The 23769-nt window shown below is 37.5% G+C and overlaps 1 protein-coding gene and 1 pseudogene across 4 annotated transcripts in view; one reads left to right on the forward strand and one right to left on the reverse strand.

Annotated features, from left to right (window-relative positions):
* The window catches only part of CCDC148 (coiled-coil domain containing 148), a 342429-nt gene that overhangs the window by 19609 nt on the left and 299051 nt on the right, over positions 1–23769 (forward strand). The gene's annotated exons all lie outside the window — the stretch shown is intronic.
* LOC120364277 (heterogeneous nuclear ribonucleoprotein D-like pseudogene) lies at positions 15331–15906 on the reverse strand (annotated as a pseudogene).

Here is a 23769-nt window from a genome sequence, read left to right on the forward strand (position 1 = left end):
TTTTTTTTATGTTTGTTGGCCTCATATATGTCTTCTTTTGGAAAGTGTCTGTTCATGTCCTCTACTGACTTTTGAATAGGTTTGTTTTTTGTTGTAAATAGCTTTTATTATTTTGAGATACATTCCGTCCATATAATATATTGAGAGTTTTTAGCATAAAGGGCTATTGAATTTTGTTAAAGGCCTTCTCTGCATCTATTGAGATAATCATGTGGTTTTTTATCTTTGGTTCTTTTTATGTGGTGAATTACATTTATACATTGTGTATGTTGAACCAGCCTTGCATCTCCGGAATGAAGCCTACTTGATGTGATGGTTAAGCTTTTTGATGTGCTGTTACATTTGGTTTGCCAGTATTTTATTGAAAAGTTTTGCATCTGTGTTCATCATGGATATTGGCCTGAAGTTTTCTTTTTTTGTTGAGTCTCTGCCGGGTTTTGGTATCAGCATGATGTTGGTCTCATAAAATGATTCGGAAAGGATTCCCTCTTTTTGGGTTGTTTGGAATAGTTTCAGAAGGAGTGGTACCAGTTCCCCTTTGTATGTCTGGTAGAATTTTGCTGTGACCCCATCTGGACCTGGGCTTTTTTTGGTTGGTAGGCTATTTGCTGCCTCAACTTCAGCCCTTGTTATTTGTCTATTCAGGGTTTCAACTACTTCCTGGTATAGGCTTGGGAGAGTGCAAGTGTCCAGGAATTTATCCATTTCGTCCAGGTTTACTGATTTATGTATATAGAGTTGTTTGTAGTAATCTCTGATGGTAGTTTGTATTTCTGTGGAATCGGTGATGATATCCCCTTTATTATTTCTTATTGCATTGATTTGACTCTTCTTTTCTTTTTTATTAATCTGATTAGCGGTTATTTTGTTGATCTTTTCAAAAAACCAGCTCCTGGATTTATTGATTTTTTGAAGGGTTTTTTATGTCTCTATTTCCTTCAGTTCTGCTCTGATCTTAGTTATTTCTTGTCTTCTGCTAGCTTTTGAGTTGTTTTGATCTTGCTACTCTTGCTTTTTCAATTTTGATATGGTATCTATTTTAAATCTTTCCTTGCTTCTCATGTGGGCATTTATTGCTATAAATTTTCCTCTAGACACTGCTTTAAATATGTCCCAGAGATTCTGGCATGCTGTGTCTTCATTCTCATTGGTTTTGAAGAACATCTTTATTTCTACCTTCATTTCATTGTTTATCCAGTCAACATTCAAGAGCCATGAATGTTCAACATTCAAGTTCAGTTTCCGTGAAGTTATGTGGTTCTGAGTTTGTTTCTTATTTCAGAGTTCTAATTTTATTGCACCGTGGTCTGAGAGACTGTTTGTTATGATTTCTGTTCTTTTGCATTTGCTGAGGAGTGATTTACTTCCAATTATGTGGTCAATTTTACAGTAGGTGTGATGTGGTGCTGAGAAGAATGTATATTGTGTGGATTTTAGTTAGTAAGTTCTGTAGATGTCTATTAGGTTTGCTTGGTCCAGATCTGAGTTCACGTCCTAGATATCCTTGTTAATTTTCTGTCTTGTTGATCTGTCTAATATTGACAGTGGAGTGTTAAAGTCTCTCACCACTATTGTGTGAGAGTCTAAGTCTCTTTGTAGGTCATTAAGAAATTGCTTTATGTATCTGGGTGCTCCTGTATAGGGTGCATATATATTTAAGATTGTTAGCTCTTCTTGTTGCATTGATCCTTTTACCATTATGTAATGCCCTTCTTTGTCTCTTTTGATCTTTGTTGGTTTAAAGTCCATTTTATAAGAGACTAGGATTGTAACTCCTGTTTTGTTTTGTCTTTTCTTTTCATTTGCTTGGTAAATCTTCCTCCATCCCTTTATTTTGAGCCTATGTGTATCCTTGCACGTGAGATGGGTTTCCTGGATACAGCACACTATGTGTTTTGACTTTTTATCGAGTTTGCCAGTCTGTGTCTTTTGATTGGGGCATTTAGCCCATTTACATTTAAGGTTAATATTGTTATATGTGAATTTGATCCTGCCATTTTGATGCTAGCTGGTTATTTTACCCATTAGTTGGCACAGTTTCTTCATTGTGTCAATGCTCTTTACCATTTGGTACATTTTTGGAGTGGCTGATACTGTTGTTCCTTTCTATGTTTAGTGCTTCTTTCAGGAGCTGTTCTAAGGCAGGCCTGTTGTAATAAAATCTCTGAGGAATTGCTTGTTCATAAAGGATTTCATTTCTCCTTCACTTATGAAGATTAGTTTGGCTGGATATGAAATTCTAGGTTGAAAGTTCTTTTCTTTAAGGATGTTGAATATTGGCCCCCACTCTCTTCTGGCTTGTGGGGTTTTTGCTAAGAGTTTCTTTGTGAGTCTAATGGGCTTCACTTTGTGGGTAACCCGACTCTGGCTGCCCTTAGCATTCTTTCCTTCATTTCAACCCTGGTGAATCTGATGATTATGTGCCTTGGGGTTGCTCTTCTTGAGGAACATCTTTGTGGTATTCTCTGTATTTCCTGGTCTTGAATGTTGGCCTGCCTTGTTAGGTTGGGGAAGTTCTCCTGGATAATATCCTGAAGAGTGTTTTCCAGCTTGGATTCATTCACTCCATCATATTCAGGTACACCTATCAAATATAGATTAGGTCTTTTCACATAATCCTATATTTCTTGGAAGATTTGTTCATTTATTTTCACTCTTTTTTCTCTAATCTTGCCTTCTCATTTTATTTCATTGAGCTGAACTTCAATCTCTGATATGCTTTCTTCTGCTTGATTGATTCAGCTATTGAAACTTGTGTATGCTTTGCGAAGTTCTCATGTTGTCTTTTTTAGCTTCATCAAGTCATTTATTTTCTTCTCTAAGCTGTTTATTCTCATCAGCATTTCGTCAAACCTTTTTTCAAGGTTCTTAGTTTGTTTCTTTGCATTGGGTTAGAACATGTTCTTTTAGTTCACAGAAGTTTGTTATTACCCCCATTCTGAAGCCTGTTTCTGTCAATTCATCAGACTTATTCTCCATCCAGCCTTGATCCCTTGTTGGTGAGGAATTGTGATCCCTTGAAGGAGGAGAGGCATTCTGGTTTTGAGTGTTTTCATCCTTTTTGCGCTGGGTTCTTCCCATCTTTGTGGATTTATCTATCTGTGGTCTTTGTAGTTGGTAACTTTCAGATGAGGTCTCTGAATGGATGTCCTTTTGTTGATGATGAAGTTATTTCTTTCTGTTTTTTAGTTTTCCTTCTAGCAGTCAGGCCCGTCTGCTGTAGGACTGCTGGAGGTCCACTCCAGACCCTGCTTGCCAGGGCATCACCTGTGGTGGCTGCAGAACAGTAAGGGTTGCTGCCAGTTTCTTCTGTTATCTTTTTCCCAGAAGGATACCCACCAGATGTCAGCCTGAGCTCTCCATTATGAGGTATCTCTTTGGATATATGGGGATTGGGGAGCTGCTTGAGGAGATAGTCTGACCCTTATAGGAGCTCAAGTGCTGAGCTGTGAACTCTATTGTTCCATTCAGAGCTGCTGGACAGGTACGTTTAAGTCTGCTTCAGCAGAACTCATAACTGCCTTTTTTTCCCCAGTGCTCTGTCTGGAGAAGGAGGGGCTTCATTTGTAAGTTCCTGATGTGCTGCTGCCTTTTTCAGAGATGCCCTGCCCAGCAAGGAGGTAGCTTAGTCGCAGTCTGCCTGCAGAGGTGTTACTCAGCTGCCATGAGCTCTGCCTAGCTGCTGTGTGAACTTCTTTGTGGTTTTGTTTATAGAGGTATAGTTAGAACCGCCTCAGTAATGGTGGTCTGCCTCAGTAGTGGTGGACTGTCTCTGTAATGGCCGACTGCCTCGATAATGGCGGACTGCCTCAGTAGTGGTGGACTGCCTTGGTAATGGCAGACACCCTTCCCCCCACAGAGATGGACTGTCCCAGGTCCAGCTGTGCTTGCTGTGAAACTCTCAATCCAGAGCTTTCCAGATTGCTGATCTATGTGGGGGTGAAACCCACCCAATCAGCTCACCTGGCTCCCTGTTTCAGCACCCTTTTTCTCAGTTGAATGGGCAACTCTGTCTCCCAGGTGTTCCAGGTGCCAGTTGAAATGGCAGCCCAGATTTATGTGAGTTTTTGTGTGGAGAACTGCTCTGCCAACTGAAACAGCCGTGCTGGAGACTTGTGGCACTTTTATGCCTGGGAATCTCCTGGTCTGTAGGCAGTAAAAACTTGGATGGAAATGCAATGATCACTCACCCTCTGTGTTCTCACTTGGAACTGCACTCTAGAACTGTTCCCATTTGGCCATCTTGGATCTCTCTCTCCTATTTATTTCTTTATTCATCTACCTACTGATGGACATTTGAGTTGTTTCAGTTTTTGGCTATTATGAGTAATGTAGTGTGTATATTTATGTAGTTTTTTTGTAGAGATGTGCATTGTTTTGCTTGATATTGCTGGGTCCGAGAATAAGTTTATGTTTAACTACTTAACAGTTAAGAAACTGCCAAACAGTTTTTCAAAATGGCTATACCATTTTATACTCCTGCCGACAATATGTAACATTTCACTTACTCCACATTCTTGTCAACATTTGATATTATCAACATTTAAATTTTAGGTCAGGTGCTGTGCTTCACACTTGTAATCGCAGCAGTTTTGGAGGGTGAGGCAGGAAGATCTCTTGAGTCCAGGAGTTCAAGACCAGCCAGGGCAACATAGTAAGATCTCATCTCTACTAAAAATAAAAAATAATAACTGGGTATGGTGGCACATGACTGTAGTCCTAGCTTTTCAGGACGTTAGGTAGGAAGATTGCTTGGTCCAAGGAGGTGGAGGCTACAGTGAGCCATAATTGCACCATTGCACTCCAGCCTGCGCTACAGAGAAGTACTTTGTCTAAAATAATAATAATAATAGTAAATTTTAGCCATTGTAATGTGTGTCTAATGGCGTTTTATTGTAGTTTAAATTTGCATTTTCCTAATGACTAAAGATGTTGAACATTTCTTAATATACTCATTGAGCATTAATATATCTTATATTGTGAAGCATCTGTCCAAATAATCTACCCTTTCTAAAATTAGGTTGTTTGTCTTACTGTTGAGTTGTGAAAAATTCATTATATATTTGGATACAAGAGCTTTTTGAGATATATGTACCATATTTTCTCCTGGTATTTTGTTTACATCTTATGTTTCTGAACAGTGTCTTTTATAACAAATGTTTTAATTTTTATAAAGTCCACTATATTAAGTTTTTCTTTTATTTGTACTTTTGCTGTTTTTTTGTTTTGTTTTGTTTTGCTTTGTTTTTTTTTTTTTTGAGACAAGGTCTTACTCTGTTGCCCAGGCTATAGTGCAGTGGTTTGATCTTAGCTCACTGCAGCCTTGACCTCCTAGGCCTGAACAATCCTCCCGAGTAGTTGGGACTACAGGTGTGGGCCACCATGCCCAGCTAATTACATATATATGTAGAGAGAGAGAGAGAGAGATGAGGTTTTGCCATGTTGCCCATGCTGGTCTCAAACTCCTCAGCTCAAGCAATCCACCCACCTTGGCCTCCCAAAGCCCTGGGATGACAGGTGTGAACCACCGCACCCAACCTAAAATTTTACTTATGTTGTGCATGATTTGAGGCAAGGCTTGATTTTCTTTTTTTCTTAATAAACATCCAACACCATTTATTAAAAAGACAGAGTTTTTCCTTACTGAATTTCAAGGATACATTTATCAAAGTCAATTAAACATAAAACCACAATGAGATAGCACTTCACACTTATTAAGATGGCCATTAATTTTTTTTAAATGCCAAAAACTACAAATTGGGTTCAGTGTATGCTGCTTGGGTGATGGGTGCACCAAAATCTCACACATCACCACTAAATAATGTACTTATTTTAAATACCACCTGTTCCCCAAAAACTTGTCGAAATAATAAAATGCCAAAAACAAACCAGAAAATTACAAATGTTGGCAAATGTGGAGAAACTGGAACCCTTGTGCATTGCTAGTGGGAATGTAAAACAGTACAGCATCTCTGGAAACAGTATGATGGTTCTTCAAAAAAAATAAGCATAGAATTGCTATATGCCCCAGTGATTCCATTCTGAGTATAAACTCAAAAGAATTAAAAGCAGGCACTCAAATAGTTATTTGTATTCTCATGTGCATAGCAGCATTATTCACAGTAGCCAAGATGTGGAAGTAACCCAAGCGTCCAACAACAGATGCATGTATAAACATTTCATTGTGGTATATACACACAATCGGATATCATTCATCTTTGAAAAGGAAGGAAATTCTGACACATGCTATAACCTGGATGAACCTTGTAGACATTATGCTGAGAGAAATTAGCTAGTCACAAAAGAGCATCTGACATTGTATGATTGCACTTATATGAGGTACCTGGAATAATCAAATTCATAGAGACAGGAAGTAGAATGGGGTTGCCAGGGGCTTGGAGGAGGAGAAAATGAGAAGTTAGTTTTTTATGGGAAGTTTGGGAATATACATAACGCCACTGAACTGTGCACTTAAAAATGGTTAAATTAGTAATTTTTAAGTATATATATTCTGCCACAATTTTTAAAAAATCAATTAACCATATATGGGGATTATATTTCTGATGTCACTTCTGTTTCATTGATCTGTATGTCTGTCCTCTTACACCATTACTACAATATCTTGACAATTGTGTCTTTATTGGTAAGTCTTGAGATAGTGTAAGTTTTCAGACTTTATTCTTCCTTTTCAAAATTGGGAATTCTGAATCTTTTGTCTTTTCGTAAAAATTTTAAAATAACTTTGGAAATTTCTGTGTTTTAAATGCCACCTGTGAGGTTCATTGATATGACATTGATTCTTTATATTGCTATGGGGAGACCTGACAATATCATCAAGGTTTTTATCCATGAACATGCTGTATTTCTTCATTTATTTAGATCTCCTTTAATATTTCTTGGGAATATTTTTCAGTTTTTGATGTATAGGTCTTGAGTGTATGGTGTTGTACATATTACTAAGTATTTCATAGCTAGTTTTGATGCTGTTATAAATGGTGTATTAAGTTCCATTTTCCAATTGTTTATTGTGAGTGTGTGGAAATACATTTGAAATTTTGTATATTGACTTTATATCTTGTGATCTTGCTATTATCAAATATTAATTGTAGCCTTCTTTTTTTGGTTTATTCTGTCATATTTTTTCTTTTCTTTTCTTTCTTTTTTTTTTTTTTTTTGAGATGGAGTCTCACACTATTGCCCAAACTGATGTGCAGTGGTGCAATCTCGGCTTGCTGAAACCTCTGCCTCCCAGGTTCAAGTAATTCTCCTGCATCAGCCTCCTGAGTAGCTAGGATTATAAATGCCTGCCACCATGCCCAGCTAAATTTTTGTATTTTTAATAGAGATAGGGTTTCACTATGTTGGCCAGGTTGATCTTGAACTCCTGACTTCATGATCTTCCTGCCTCAGCCTCCCAAAGTGCTGGGGTTACAGGTGTGAGCCACCCTGCCCATCCTGATTCTGTCATATTTTCTCTGGGTACAGTGGTCTGTCTGTGAATAAAGACAGTGTTAGTTCTTCTTTACAGAGTCTCTGTATTTTGTTTCATTGTTCTTGCCTTATTTTTACTTGCTAGAATATGAAAATGGTGTTTATTGGAAGTGATTGAATTTAACATCGTTGCCTTATTTCTGATTGTGAACTGAAAAAACATTCTTGTATTATTCAGTATCATGTGAATTGTAAATTTCTCATAAATGTCTTGTATCAGGTTAAGTTCCTTTGTATGAAAGTTTACTAAAAGTTTTAATTATGAGTTGATGTTAAATTTTGTCAAATAATATTTCTGCATTTTTTCGTATAATTAAGTGGTTTTTCTCCTTTACTCTGTTAACATCCTTAATCAAACTAATTAATATTCAAATACTAAACCAATATTTGCTGTTTCTGGCATAAACGCTACTGGGTCAAGTGTGCTATTCTTTACATATGTATTGTTGGATTCAATCTACTATTTGCTAAGAAGTTTTGTATTTTTGTTCCTGTGGAATACTGGTCTCTAGATTTCTTTTTCTATCATTTCTTTTTTTCACTTTTATTTTTTTGGCATGTAGTCTTGCTCTGTTGCCCAGGCTGGAGTGCAGTGGCACAGTCTTGGCTCACTGCAACCTCCACCTCCTCGTTTAAGTGATTCTCCTGCCTCAGCCTCCCAAGTAGCTGGGATTACAGGCACCCACCACCATGCCCATCTAATTTTTGTATTTTTAGTAGAGATGGGGTTTTGCCATGTTGGCCAGGCTGATCGCGGACTCCTGACCTGTCCACCTTGACCTCCCAAAGTGCTGGGATTACAGGCTTGAACCATTATACCTGGCCTCTTTTCTTATAATTTCTTTCTTTTTTTTTTTTGGCTTTGGTATTAAGCAAATACCAACATTATAAAAAGATTTGGGATACGTTCTTTTCTCTTTTAATTTATGAAAGAGTTTATATGGGATTGATAGTATTTATTCCTGAGAAGATTGATAAAATTTACCAGTCAAATGGTCTAAATCTGGAATTTTCTCTTTGAGGAAGTTTTTAATAATATAATTGAGTTAATAGATATAAGGAATTCAGATATTCTGTTCTTCTGGAGTGATTTTTGGTAATTTGTCTCATTTAGGAATTTGGGCATTTTATCTACATCATTGAATTTTGTGGCATAAAGTTGCTTATCGTATATTTAGTGTTTGCATGGTATATCTTTTGCCATGTATTTTTTACCTATACTTTTGTTTGTATTTAAAGTGGGCTTCTTGTAAATACCATGCTATTTGTCTTATTTTTATCCAGTTTGACTATCTCTGCCTTTCAATTATAGCATTTATGTCATTCACCTTTAATATACTTATCAATATGGTTGGATGTAAGCCTTCCATCTTGCTGTTTTTTGTTATTTGCATTGTCTATTATTTTTTCATTTTCTTTGCCTTTTCTTTTCCTTTTGATTATCTTTTATTCCACTTTATCTGTACTATGAGATTATTATTTATAATTTTTAGTGGTTTGTCTAGAATTTATAACTTAGCTCATTACAGTATATATTTTATGTTGTATCAGTTTATTCATTTTATAAAACCCTTAACACAATATTTCCATATCATTTTTTCTATCATTTGCCATTGCTAACATTTCTTTTTCATCTATATATGCTGTAAACACTGATACATATTTTTTCCATCTAGTATCATTTTTCTTTCTACTTAAAGAACTTTCTTTTTTAAAAAATTATACTTTAAGTTCTGGGGTAGATGGGCAGAACATACAGATTTGTTATGTAGGTATACACGTGCCACGGTGGTTTGCTGCATTCATCATCCCGTCATCTACATTAGGCATTTCTCCTAATGCTATCCCTCCCCTAGTCCCCCACCCCCTGGTGTCCCTCCCCTAGCCCCCCAATCCCCCTACAGGACCCAGTGTGTGATGTTCCCCTCCTTGTGTCCATGTGTTCTCATTGTTCAACACCCACTTATGAGTGAGAACATGCAGTGTTTGGCTTTCTTGTGTCAGTCTGCTGAGAATGATGGTTTTCAGCTACATGAACTCACCCTTTTTTATGTCCCTGCAAAGGACATGAACTCACCCTTTTTTATAGCTGCATAGTATTCCATGGTGTATATGTGCCACATTTTCTTTATCCAATCTATCATTGATGGGCATTTGGGTTGGTTCCAAGTCTTTGCTATTGTGAACAGTGCCCCATCTCATGCCAGTTAGAATGGCTATCATTAAAAAATCAGGAGACAACAAATGCTGGAGAGGATGTGGAGACATAGGAATGCTTTTACACTGTTGGTGGGAGTGTAAATTAGTTCATCCATTGTGGAAGACAGTGTGGCAATTCCTCAAAGATCTAGGCTTGTAATTCTTGGTTCGTGGTTCACTGGAATTCTTCAATCTGTGACTTTATCTTTTTTTTCAGATTTGAAACATTTTGACTTTTGTTATTTAAAATATTTTTTTCTTCATTCTCTCCTCTTTTTTCTAGCACTCCACTTACATATATATTAGTACTCTTGGTATTATCTGATATATCATTGAAGTTCTGTTAATTTTTTGGTCTTTTTCCCTCTGTGTTTCATTTTAGATAATATCTATTCTTGTGTCTTTAAGTTCATTGATTTTTTTTCTTCTGTAGTATTTAATCTGCTATTAATTTCATCCAATGACATTTTCATTTTACTGATTATATTTTTTTGGCTCTAGAAATTTTATTTGTCTCTTTCTTTTTTCATTATGTTTATATTTTATTTTAAGCCCTTGAGCATGCTTATAGCACTTATTAGATCTATTTTCAGGTTTCTTTATACTAATTCTATCATTTTTGCCTTTTCTATATCTGTTCTGTCTACTGAATTTTTTGTGCTTTTTAAAATTGATACATAATAGATACATATTTTTTCAGGGCATATGTGATAATTTGATACATTCATATAATCAAATCAGGGTAATTGGAATATACATCACCTTAAATATTTACCTTTATGTTATGAACATTTGAATATTCTCTCCAAGCTATTTTGAAATGCATAATAAATTAATATTGACCATAGTCACCCTATCGATCTATAGAATACCAGGTCTGATTGCTTCTGTTTAATTGTATATTTGTACCCACCACTATTTACCAATTTTTATTTTGTTCATTGATCAACTTTTTTTCTGATTCTCGGTGATTCTAGTGCTTTTTCAGTGGATACAGGATATTGTAAATATTAATATTGTTGAATTCCTGATTTTGCTGTCTTTTTAAAAACTGTGTTGGGCCTTGTTTTGGCAGGCAGCTAAGACTCATGGATCAAGCTGAGGCTTGTTTTTAGGCTTCAGTAGAATGTGTGTGGAGTAGCCTTTACTCTAACAAATTTTAGTTTTTCTACTAAGGCTCCTAAGGTTTCTGCTGTAAGTGATTCACAAAGACTTTCCACTTTAGTATGAGGTCAAACATCTTCATCCCTGTGTGAACTCGAATAACTGCTCGCCTTTTGTCTTCCTATTCCATTTTTGTTGGGATTTGTACAACTTTCCTCTGTGCACACATCTCTCAGTATTCAGCAAAGACTCAAGAAGAGCCACGTGCAGATTTATGAACTGATTTTTGTGCATAGCTCCCTCTTTTTTTGTAACTCTGCCTCCGACTTCCAGATGTCTTCACTTCCCTGACTGCTGACCTCTGATTCCTGAAGCACACTAATGCTTGAGAACTCCCTCCCTGTTGTATGTCCTGAAGTATACCTCCTGAGAGAAAGCCATGACAATCATGAGTCCCACCCAAATTGTTTCATTTTCTTCAGTGATCACAGACATGTTCTGCCTGTTATTCAATTTGTAAAAACATGGGTTTCATATAATTTGTCCAGTTTTCTAGTTATTTACAGTGGAAGGGTAAACATGGTTCTTGATACTCCATCATAGCCAGAAGCAGATGTCTGGTTTGTATTCTTAATTTTGTTATTACTACCTTAATCTCTCAGAAAAAAACCTTTTAACAGTTTACATTTTTGTTTGTGTGTGTGCTTATGCATTGGATATTCTTAGCTCCTTCTTTCTTAAAAGATTATCTTCCACTAGTTCCTAGATTATCATACTAATCTGATTTTTCTCCATTCTCTCTTGACATTTCTTTTAAGATTCCTTTTTAGCTCATCATCCTTTACCTAGGCATTATGTCTTGGAATTTTTCAAGTCTTAGTTCTAAGTACTCCTAACTTTTAATTTCACATTCTCTTTCTACAAAATCTTACCTATGACATTAAAGATCACCAAGGACCTTCAAACTTCTGTTTCCAGCCTACCCCTCTCTTACATGTCCTAAACCCTCCTGCCTGCTTCGACATCGCTAAGGCAACTCAAAGTCAAATTAATGAAATTGCTGTCTTCTCACCTTCCCTGACACCTGACTCCAAAGCTGGCCTTCTTCCAGTGTTTCATATTTCAGTGAATTATTCCTCCATTCCATCTAGTTGTGCAATTCAGAAGTGAGGAAGAGTTCCTGGGCAGTTTCCTTTTCCTTATTCCTCTGCAATCCCTGACCCTACCTCCTTGTAAATTCTCTCCATCAAGTTCTGTAGTTTTACCTCGTAAGTCTTTTGACCCCATTTATTCTCATCATTGCCACTGAATTAGTTTAAGCTACATATCATCTTTCGTCTGATCTACTGTTTCAGTCTCCTAAGTGGCCTCTGTATATCTCCTCTAATCTTTCGCCCAAATCTGCTCTCAATACCCCAGGCTAAAGCGACCTTCCAAAGATTAGATCTGAGCATATTAGCCCCTTCCGTAAATTTCCTCCATAGATTTCTTATTGATTTTAGGATAAAGACTCTAATCCTAAATAAAGCCTAAAAGACTCTCTGTGTTTTGGCCATTGTCTACCTCTCTTGCTTCTTTTCTTACCACAATAACCCTGACTATGTTCCCCAACCAACGGGCTTCTTTCAGTTTTGGAAGATGCCCCACTTCTTCTTTTTATTTTTTTTGGAATAGTCTCACCCTGCCAATCCAGGCCGGAGTGCAGTGGTACAATGATGGCTTACTGCAGCCTTGACCTCTTGGGCTCAAGTTATCCTCCTACCTCAGCCTCTCAGATAGCTGAGACTATAGGTGTGTGCTACCACACCCAGATAATTTTTGTATTTTTTTAGAGACAGGGTCTCACCATGTTGCCCAAGCTAGTCTTGAACTCCTGAGCTCAAGCAATCCTCCTGCCTCAACCCCACAAAGTGCTGGGATTACAGATATGAGCCACCACACCTGGTCCCCCCTTTCCGTCTTGCCATAGGATCTCAGCATGTGCAATTCTGTTTGGCATATCCTTTCTTACCTTTAAATCACATTCTTCTCCAGGTGAACTTCTATGTATAATATCTATAGATTCCAGCTCATGCCACCTCTTCAAGAAGGCCTCTTTTTTCCCATTAAATACACACTTTGTGTATAATTGTATAAAACTGATTATGTCGTTGCCACTTTGTCTCCCAGTGAAAATAAGATCCATATCCTCAGCACTGGGCCCTACATAAATATTTTTGAATGGATGAGTGAATGAATTACTCAATGGTTGCCATTTATTTTTATAGAATAATGAAAACAGTAAGTCCTAAATAAAAATTTGTTGAACACTTTATAAATTGTTGCCTAATGGGCATCATCATTTCATCTGTTCTGAATGTTTATGGTCTTTTAAAATGAGGTTTATATTTTATTGAAAATTATAGTATAGACAATTTTAGATAAACTCTCATTGTGAGGTCAAATTATTATTTCTATATTATTTTTATTTGTTTCAAAAGGCTTTATTCATTTTTTTGTCAGAGAAAAGGACAATGTCAGGGTCAACTTGTCATTTAATTACAAATTTAATCTTATAGGATTCACTACCCTAGACCCTATACCTACTGACAACACCTTTCCTCTAGTCCCCAAAATTGCATGTTGAAAGAATAAACAGAATCCCTTGCAGTAGCCAACATTGGTACTTATCCTGGAAGTAAAGTGAAACAGAAAAACAGAGGCAAAAATGACCAAGAGCATTGTAACTTTATAGCCCAACAAGAATAAACATCACTGGAAAAAATAAAGTCATAGGCACCAAATTTTTTTAAAAGCCAGGTTCAGAAGCATAAAAAACTTAAACTGATTGCACAAGAGCAACTACTCTGCAGGTGGACACGTGTGCCAATCCCAGTAGATAAACTGGAGACAAGCACCCTTAAATCCAATTAACTATACTGAATGCATAATTCAAAGTTTGTATTAACCCGTAACCTCTAAAACCTAGAATATAAGATGATTTCTTTTCACTGCACCAGGAAAATCCACTGTAATGACACGAGTCAGTCACACTTGGATCAATATTAACATACCTAAGACTTAAGACACCTTTTCCACTATCCCTTCCTATGGAAATGCTTACCTACTCAGTTCATTCACTAACTAAATTAAAATGATATTTACTATCATGACTTTTTCTAAACTCAAACGACATTTGTGATTAACTGTAATACAACTTTCTCAGAATGCCCAAATAGAAAATATTTTCTTCAGTGTTGTGATGGCTGTGACATAACACCAAAAGAATATAACTAAGTTATTCTGCCACTACTTCAAATCGTAATTGAACTTTTGATCAAACTCTAATAGATAGTCTCATACCTATCTGTGAAATTCTTTGTGTTATACTTACTTTAAATACTTTAAACTGTAGCTCCTATCAGAGTTTTACAGTGTTCTTTCCTATATTTTTGGGGGGTTTTACTAAGAGTTAACATCATGGTGTTATGATTATAATTGCATGTAAAGCTTTTTCTAGCAGACCACTGATTAGCTCTAAAGTCAAAGAAGTAATTAGCAATTCAAAAATGGCTTTCCAGAGACAGGAACAAAGCAAAAAAAAGCTACTAACAACCATTATGTTACAATCCAGAGGACACATGATCTACTAGAAAGCTTCCAATGATCACAGCACTGTGACTTTGTCTCAGGACAATGTCTTTAGATATCCAGAGGGGAAAGGACATTGTCTAAAGATGTGGTGGAAACTTCAGTTAACAGAGAGATGAAGCCTTGAGAGCATGGAATATATCTACATATTGGGGAACAGGGCACCACGGTGGCTGGCTATTTATAAAAGACCACCATTTCTCCCTATGGATCAATTCTCCCTACAGAATGAACTATGACTTAATTATTGCTTATTTAAAATTATATTTGTACAGAGCTATGTGGTACCTGATACAGAAAAATAATCACATAAGGAAGCATTTATTTGAGGTTTACTACAAAATCATAGAAATAAAATGTGCATAGCATAAATCCACATTGAGTCATAACACAGCAAAGGACAAAGAAAAAGTAAAGACAAAGAAAATGAATTGGCAGCTATATACAGTTGGACACAATTGTGTCTTATACACTAGAAGGTCTTTTACAAAGTAATCATTTTAGATCAACAAAAGACCAATCTTCAATGCCATCCTGCAAGATGGGTTACTTTAGTATTTCCTCCTGTTTTCTCCAGTCTCTACCTTTAGTATGCCTGGTATTTGTTTTGGTGATTGCCACCCCCTTGAGATGCCTTGCCATAAGTGCTCTTTTGGCCACTGTAGCCTACATACACCTGTCCATAGTCATAGATCCTATAGTTATACCCAGCCCAATCATATCTGCCATAGCTGCTACAGGTTTGATCACCACCATAGGCACCACTGTAATTCCCATATCCGCGATCATAATAGTCATTAGATCCTTGATTCCAGTTATGCCCTGACCTCTGTCACAACCCCCTAGAGCCCCCTCATTCACCGGTTGCGGCACCTGTTCTGCCTTTTTGTTTTGCAGTTGCAGCTTCTATACCTCTTTGGGTTGTGCAACTTTGATTTCACACTTTCCAGAGCCAATTTGATGATAATCTACTGTCTCACAATATCTTTACTGGCTCTTCATCCATATATGTGAGAAAACAAAATCTTCTTGCATTTGTTTTTGTATCCATGGAAAGCTCAATATTTTCAGTCTTTCCAAAGGCTTCAATATATTCTTCAGTTTGTTTTTTAGAAGTTTCTGGGCTTAATCTACCCACAAAATCCTTTGGGGAGTATTCTTTCCCTTTTAAAGCTTTGGTCCTCTGGAGTCTATCAATTTGCCATCCAGTTTGTGTTCTTTTAGTTCCAAAACATTATCAACACTAGCAGCATTTCTGAAAAGCACAAATCCAAATCCTCTTACCTCCCAGTGATTGGATCTGTTTTAATTGTGCAGTCTACAATTTCCCCAAATTGAGATAAGTATTCAGTCGTATCTTTTTTGCTTATATCTCAGCTCAAACCTCCAATACACGTTTTACTATCATCTTGCTGATTCTTGCTTGCATTGATCTTGGGTCCCTCTGTGAATTCTGTATCTGTATTTGTTCATGTCCTCCATAGTGGAGGAGTTGTCAGCAGAGAGGTGCTGACATGCAGTCTGGGTTGCTGCGGTAGTGACGGAGGAGCATTGTATGTATTTCTGTACTTAATATGGTTAAAAGATTCACTTCCTGGTTCCAGTTTGCAATTTTTTCTTTCTAGGGGTGGAGAAAGGCCTCCTTTCACAGTATTTCAGCTTTCAACTGTATAGGTTGTATATTTTCACAAAGGAGGGGATGGTTATCCAGTTTGTAATGAGGGAAATGGGCTTATGGAGGTAGTTCTGATGTCTGTCCCCTCTCACACAAATACTCCTGTAACATACACCGTCTTAAGTAGTCAAATGTATTTTTATTGTCTGGCTTAGCTGTTTTTTATTATCTCATATGTTTCTATTTCTATGTTTGGTGCTTTAGAGTATTACTAATCTCCAAAACAAGCATACAAACATGACTAATCTTATTTTACAAATTAAAAAATTGAGACCCAGAGAAATTAAGCAAATTGTTCAAAACCATAGTTAGTAAATGGCAGGGCCAGGATCTCTGAAGATCCAAAACCTATATATCCCTTTCCTTGTACTTTTCTGTGAGCTAATTCCTGGTTTTATCATGGGAAATTGAGAACTAAATTCACATTTGGCTGCTTCTTGGTCTTTATGGCATAAAACTCAATTACAGAGTTATCTTGTAAAAAAGGTTTTTTAAAACTTCTATGACTCATTCTTAATATAAGCTTTCCATAGTAATTAAATTTTCATAGAGCTATTTGTGATTTTGAATTCTTTCAAAGTCAATAGAATTATTTTGATGCTTACTTGTTTCTAAAGATTAAAAGCGAGTAATTTAAGCCTGTTAGCTCAATTAGAACATGATCTTGGTATTCATCATCATACTATTCTACTGATGTCCCACAGAAAAAACCCAGTCCAAAGCTAAACCTGATGTTACACCTGGCACACATTTGGGTTATTCTCTTCTCTATGAAACGCAGCATGCAAAGTCAAGTTTTTGCTTCTACATGATCCTAAAAAAAATGGAATGGGGGATGATTTTTATACTTGCTTTCACTCTTTTAAAAGTTACAATTTTGTTTTCTGTTAGCATGCATGTATTGATTCACTCATTTGTTCATTAACAGGCATTTATTGTATGCTTTCTATATGCCAGGAGATATATGACAAACAAGACAGAAAATATGTTTTCCCCATAGAGCTTCTATTGTAGTGGGGAAAGACAGATACGCAACCAAATAAAATAGTGATAATTTGTCAGATGATATAGCAGAATGTTCTGAAAAAGACAGTTGGAGATTGGGGATATTATTTTGGGCAGGATTGTCACATAAGATCTTCTGGTGATGTGACTGTTGAACATCCTAACCACTGAACTGAGAAGGTTCAGACCTGAACTACAAGAAGAAACGAGCCATCTGAGAACTATTTCCCAAGCAAATGCAACAGACCTGGAGGTAGGAATGAACTTGAGAGGTACCAAGAACAGAAGGTAGGTATTACTAGCATAGTTTTTAAGGCTGGAAAAGGAGGCAGAGGCCAGACATTGAGGATTTTAAATACATTTAATTTTTTCATCAATTTTTTCTGAAATGATTACTGATATTACTATATTGGCCATATAATTAGTTTTGCCTCCCTGATACTATTAATTATGTGACAGAGAGAACCATATATTACCATAAAATTGTAGAATGGAAAGATTCCTTAGAAATTACCTAGTCCAACATCTTCATTTTAGTGATATGGCAATTTGAGCCCAGAAAAGTTAAGTGACTTGTACGAGGTTAATCAGCAAGCCTGGGTAAGCTAGGATTAGAGCTCAGGCTTCAGCATTACAGGGTATGGTGCTCTTTTTCCAGAAAACTAATTAAAAAAAAAAAGATTTTAAAATTTATGGTGTTTTAATGGCTCTCTTGTTACCTATTTGATTTAAAAAATAATAATAACTACTATAATTTAACCAGTATTTAAATACAGTTAATTGTTTTCGATTTGGATTATGAATATTTTATTTAAATCATTTGCCAAATTTATATTATTATGAGAGCAGAATGATGGAACTGCTGGCTTAGTATCCATCTTTGTTTTTAAATTATATTTTAGGTTCTGGGGTACATGTGCAGATCATGCAGGATTGTTGCAGAGGTACATACGTGGCAAGGTAGTTTGCTGCCACCATCACCCCATCACCTATATCTGACATTTCTCCCCATGGTATCCTTCCCTTTCCTCCCCAGCCCTGCTGTCCCTCCCCTGGCCCCCACCAACAGACCCAAGTGTGTGATGCTCCCCTCCCTGTGTCCATGTGTTCTCATTGTTCAACAGCAGCCTATGAGTGAGAACATGTGGTGTTTGATTTTCTGTTCTTGTGTCAGTTTGCTGAGACTGATGGTTTCCAGATTCATCCATGTCCCTACAAAGGACACAAACTCATCTTTTTTTATGGCTATGTAGAATTCCATGGTGTTTCTGTGCCACATATTCTTTGTCCAGTCTATCATTGATACACATTTGGGTTGGTTCCAGGTCTTTGCTATTGTAAACAGTGCCGCAATGAACATACATGTGCATATGTCTTTATAATAGAATGATTTATAATCCTTTGGACATATAAATAGTAATGGGATTGCTGGGTCAAATGGAATTTCTATTTCTAGATCCCTGAGGAATCACCACACTGTCTTCCACAATGGTTGAACTAATATATACTCCCATCAACAGTGAAGAAGTGTTCCTATTTCTCCACATCCTCTCCAGCATCTGTTGTCTCCAGATTTTTAAATGATCACCATTCTCACTGGCGTGAGATGGTATCTCAGTGTGGTTTTGATTTGCATTTCTCTGATGACCAATGATGAGCATTTTTTCATACGTTTGTTGGCCTCATATATGTCGTCTTTTAAAAAGTGTCTGTTCATATCCCTCACCCAGTTTTGAATGGATTTGTTTGTTTGTTTCTTGTAAATCTGTTTTAGTTTTTTGTAGATACTGGATATTAGCCCTTTGTCAGATGGGTAGGTTGCAAAAATTTTTTCCTATTCTGTTGGTTGCCAGTTCACTCTAATGATTATTACTTTTGCTGTGCAGAAGCTCTGGAGTTTAATTAGATCCCATTTGTCTATTTTGGCTTTTGTTGCCATTGCTGTTGGTGTTTTAGTCATGAGGTCCTTGCCCATGCCTATGTCCTGAATGGTTTTGCCTAGATTTTCTTCTAGGGTTTTTATTGTGTTAGGTCTTATGTTTAAGCCTTTAATCCATCTGGAGTTAATTTTAGTGCAAGGTGTCAGGAAGGGGTCCAGCTTCTGCTTTCCACATGGCTAGCCAGTTTTGCCAATGCCATTTTTTCAACAGGGAATCCTTTCCCCATCGCTTGTTATTTTTAGGCTTGTCAAAGATCAGATGGTTGTAGATGTGTGACGTTGCCTTCGAGGCCTCTGTTCTATTCCATTGGTCTATATGTCTGTTTTAGTACCAGTACCATACTGTTTTGATTACTGTAGCCTTGCAGTATAGTTTGAAGTCAGTCAGTGTGATGCCTCCAGCTTTGTTCTTTTTGCTTAGGATTGTCTTGGCTACATGGGCTTTCTTTTGGTTCCATATGAAGTTTAAAGTGTTTTTTTTCCAGTTCTGTGAAGAAGATCATTGGTAACTTGATGGGAATAGCATTGAATCTATAAATTACTTTGGGCAATATGGCCATTTTCACAATACTGATTCTTCCTAACCATGAGCATGGAACGTTTTTCCATCTGTTTATGTCCTCTGTTATTTCCTTGAGCAGTGGCTTGTAGTTCTCCTTGAAGAGGTCCTTTACATCCTTTGTTAGTTGTATTCCTAGGTATTTTATTCTCTTTGTAGCAATTGTGAATGGGAGTTCACTCTTGATTTGGCTATCCGTTTGTCTGTTATTTGTGTATAGAAATGCTCATGATTTCTGTGCATGATTTTGTGTCCTGAGACTTTGCTGAAGTTGATTATCATCTTAAGATTTTGGGCTGAGATGATGGAGTCTTCTAAATATACAATCATGTCATCTGCAAATAGAGACAGTTTGACTTCCTCCTTTCCTAATTGAATATGCTTTATTTCTTTTTCTTGCCTGATTGCTCTGGCTAGAACTTCCAATAGTATATTAAATAGGAGTGATGAGGGAGGGCATCCTTGTCTAGTGCCAGATTTCAAAGGGAATGCTTCCAGTTTTTGCCCATTCAGTATAATATTGGCTGTGGGTTTGTCATAAATAGCTTTTATTATTTTGAGATATGTTCTGTCGATACCCAGTTTATTGAGGGTTTTCGGCATAAATGGCTGTTGAATTTTGCGGAAGGCCTTCTCTGCATATATTGAGATAATCATGTGGTTTTTCTCTTTGTTTCTATTTATGTGATAGATTATGTTTATAGACTTGCATATGTTCAACCAGACTTGCATCCCCTGGATGAAGGCTACTTGACAGTGATGAGTGACTTTTTGATGTGCTGTTGCATTTGGTGTGCCAGTATTTTATTTAAGATTTTTGAGTTGATGTTCATCGTGGATATTGGCCTGAAGTTTTCTTTTTTAGTTGAGTCTTTGCCAGGTTTTGGAATCAGGATGATGTTAATCTCATAAAATGAGTTAGAGAGGATTCCCTCTTTCTGTATTGTTTGGAATAGTTTCAGAAGGAATGGTACCAGCTCCTCTTTGTATGTCTGGTGGATTTCAACTGTAAACCCATCTGGACCTGGACTTTTTTTGGTTGGTAGGCTATGAATTGCTGCCTCAACTTCAGCCCTTGTTATTGGTCTATTCAGGGTTTCACCTTCTTCCTGGTTTAGTCTTGGGACAGTGCACGTATCCAGGAATTTATCCATTTCTTCCAGATTTACTGCTTTGTGTGCATGAAGTTGTTTATAGCAATCTCTGATGGGATTTTGTATTTCTGTGGAATAGGTGGTGATATCCCCTTTATAGTTTTTTATTGCATCTATTTGATTTTTCTCTCTTTTCTTTTTTAGTAGCCATCTTTTAATCGCCTTTAATTGTACCACTTGCTGAGGTTCTTAACCTGGTGTTCTTATACCTCAAGGGGATCTACAAATATAAATGGCTTCAGAGTTTCACTAAGCCTTTGAAACATTGCACGATGTTTTATACACCTGTAGTTATCATTTCAAGTCCTCCAAGGAATAGACAAGAAGGCAGAATTAGACAAGCTTAATTTATGGAAGAGTGCCTGTGGAGGATAGAGGAGAGGGAGGAGGAATAAAAGGCAAGAGCTTGAGACCGCAAGGGAGGTCTGACATCTGTGAAAGGAGAGAGGGAAAGGAGAAATTGGTAGGAGGCCTCAGACTACAGTATAGTTCTAAGAAAGTCTCATCCAAGTTGATGTGGAGTCCACAAGCAAAATTTGCTGATTGGAGGCATCCTATATTGGGCAGGAAGGCACATGCATTAGTATCTCTGCCATGCCTAATCATTGGCTCCAAGCATTCCTAGGGCAAGTGCTAGGAGCAGTCTTGAATCCAAAGGACAGTAACTGGGCCTGTCCATCAACTCAGCTCCTAGCAGCAGTTCTTTGAAGATCTGAGTGTTACATTTCCAGGGCCACCAAACTCTGCTATTTGCGTTCTTTGAGGGAACTGTCTGCAGCTGTTTTTACTTTTACAAAGTGTTTAGTTTTCAAAGAAAGTTCAGAACAACTGACTATTCGGACACCTTGATACAGTTTGGAATTGTGTCCCCGCCCAATCTCATGTTGAAATTATAATCCCCAGTGTTGGAGGAGGGAACTAGTGAAAGGTAATTAGATCATGGGGGTGGAATTCCCCCTTAACCATATTGAGTGAGTCCTCAAAGTAGCTGGTTGTTTAAAAGTGTATAGCACCTCTCCCTTTGCCCTCTTTTTCCTGCTCCAGCCATGTAGAATGTATCTGCCTCCTCTTCACCTTCTGCCATAACTACATTTCTTAAGGCCTTCCTAGCCATGCTTCCTGTACAGCCTGCAGAACTGTGAGCCAATTAAACCTCTTTTCTTTATAAATTACTCAGTCTCAAGTAGTTCTTTATAGCAACGTGAGACTGGATGAATACAGAAAATTGGTACTGAGAAGTAAGGCATTGCTATAAAGATACCTGAAAATGTGGAAGTGACTTTGGAACTGGGTAGCAGAGAGGTTGGAAGAATATGGAGGGCTCAGAAGAAGACAGGAAGATAAGGAAAACCTTGGAATTTCATAGAGACTTGTTAAATAGTTGTGATTCAAATTCTGATAGTGATATAGACAATGAGATTGATGTGTCTCAGATGGAGATTAGGAATTTATTGGGAACTGAATCAAAGGTCACTCTTTTTATGCTTTAGCAAAGGCAGATAGCACTGGGCTCTGGCTCTAAGGATCTGTGGAACTTTGAACTTGAGAGAGATAATTTAGGGTATCTGGCAGAAGAAATTTTTAAGCAGCAAAGCATTCAAGATGTGGCCTGGCTTCTTCTAACACGATATGCTCATATGCATGAGCAAAGAGATGATCTGAAACTGGAACTTCAAGCTGGCTGTAGAAATGTACCTCAGTAAAAAAGGAGCCAAATGTTAATAGCCAAGACAATGGGGAAAATGCCTTTAAGGCATTTCAGAAGTCTTCATGGCAGCCTCTCCCATTGCAATCTGGGAGGCCTAAAAGGAAAGAATGGTTTCCTGGACTAGGCCTAGGGCCCTGCTGCCCTGTGAACCTTGGGACCCTGCTCCCTGTGTCTCAGCCATTCCAGCTTCAGCCATGGCTAATATGGTCCCAGATATGTCTCAGGCCACTCCTCTAGAGGATGTAAGCCATAAGCCTTAGCAGCTTCCATGTGGTGTTAAGCCTATGGGTGCACAGAGGACAAGAGCTGAAAGTTGGGAACCTATGCCTAGATTTCAGAGAATGTATGGAAAAGCTTGGATGTCCAGGCAGAAGTGTGCTGAATGGGCAGAGCCCTCATGGAGAACCTCCACTAGGACAGTGCAGAGGGGAAATGTGGAGATGGAGCCCCACACAGAGTCTTCACTGGGGCACTGCATAGTGGAGCTGTGAGAATATGGCCATCATCTTCCAGACATTAGTATGGCCTGAATTTGAGACATAGAGTCAAAGGAGGTTATTTTAGAGCTTTGAGATTTAGTGACTGCCCTGCTGGGTTTTGGAAAGACCTTATATAGAGCCTGTAGTTGCTTTTTTGGGGCATATTTCTCCCTTTTGGAAAGGGAGTAAATTACCCAATGACTATACACCCATTGCATTTTGGGAGTAAATATCTTGTTTTTGATTTTACAGGCTCATAGGCAGGAGGGACTTGCCTTGTCTCAGATGAGACTTTGGAATGTGGACTTTTGAGTTAATGCTGAAATGAGTTAAGACTTGGAGGGCTGTTGAAAAGGGATGATTGTATTTTGCAATATTAGAAGGACATGAGATTTGGGCTGAGGGGAATGATATGGTTCGGATTTGTGTCCTTGCCCAACTCTCATGTTGAATTATATTCCCTAATGTTGAAGGAGGGGTCCAGTGGGAGGTGATTGGATCAAAGAAATGGACTCCACCCTTGCCGTTCTCATGATAGTGCGTTCTTATGAGATCTGGTTGTTTAAAAGTGATAGCACCTCACCCTTCACTCTCTTTCTTCTGATCTAGCTGTGTAGAATGTGTCTACTTCCCCTTTACCTTCTGCCATGATTGTAAGTTTCCTGAGGCCTCCCTAGCCATGCTTCCTGTATAGCCTACAAAACCAGGAGCCAAGTAAGCCTCTTTTTTAAAAAACAAATTACTCAGTCTCAGGCAGTTCTTTATAGCAATGTGAGAATGGACAAATACACACTTAAATAGTTAAATTATGGCCTCAAACTATGGA

This window comes from Saimiri boliviensis, chromosome 5 (assembly GCF_048565385.1).
Source record: "Saimiri boliviensis isolate mSaiBol1 chromosome 5, mSaiBol1.pri, whole genome shotgun sequence".
Lineage (NCBI taxonomy): Eukaryota > Metazoa > Chordata > Mammalia > Primates > Cebidae > Saimiri > Saimiri boliviensis.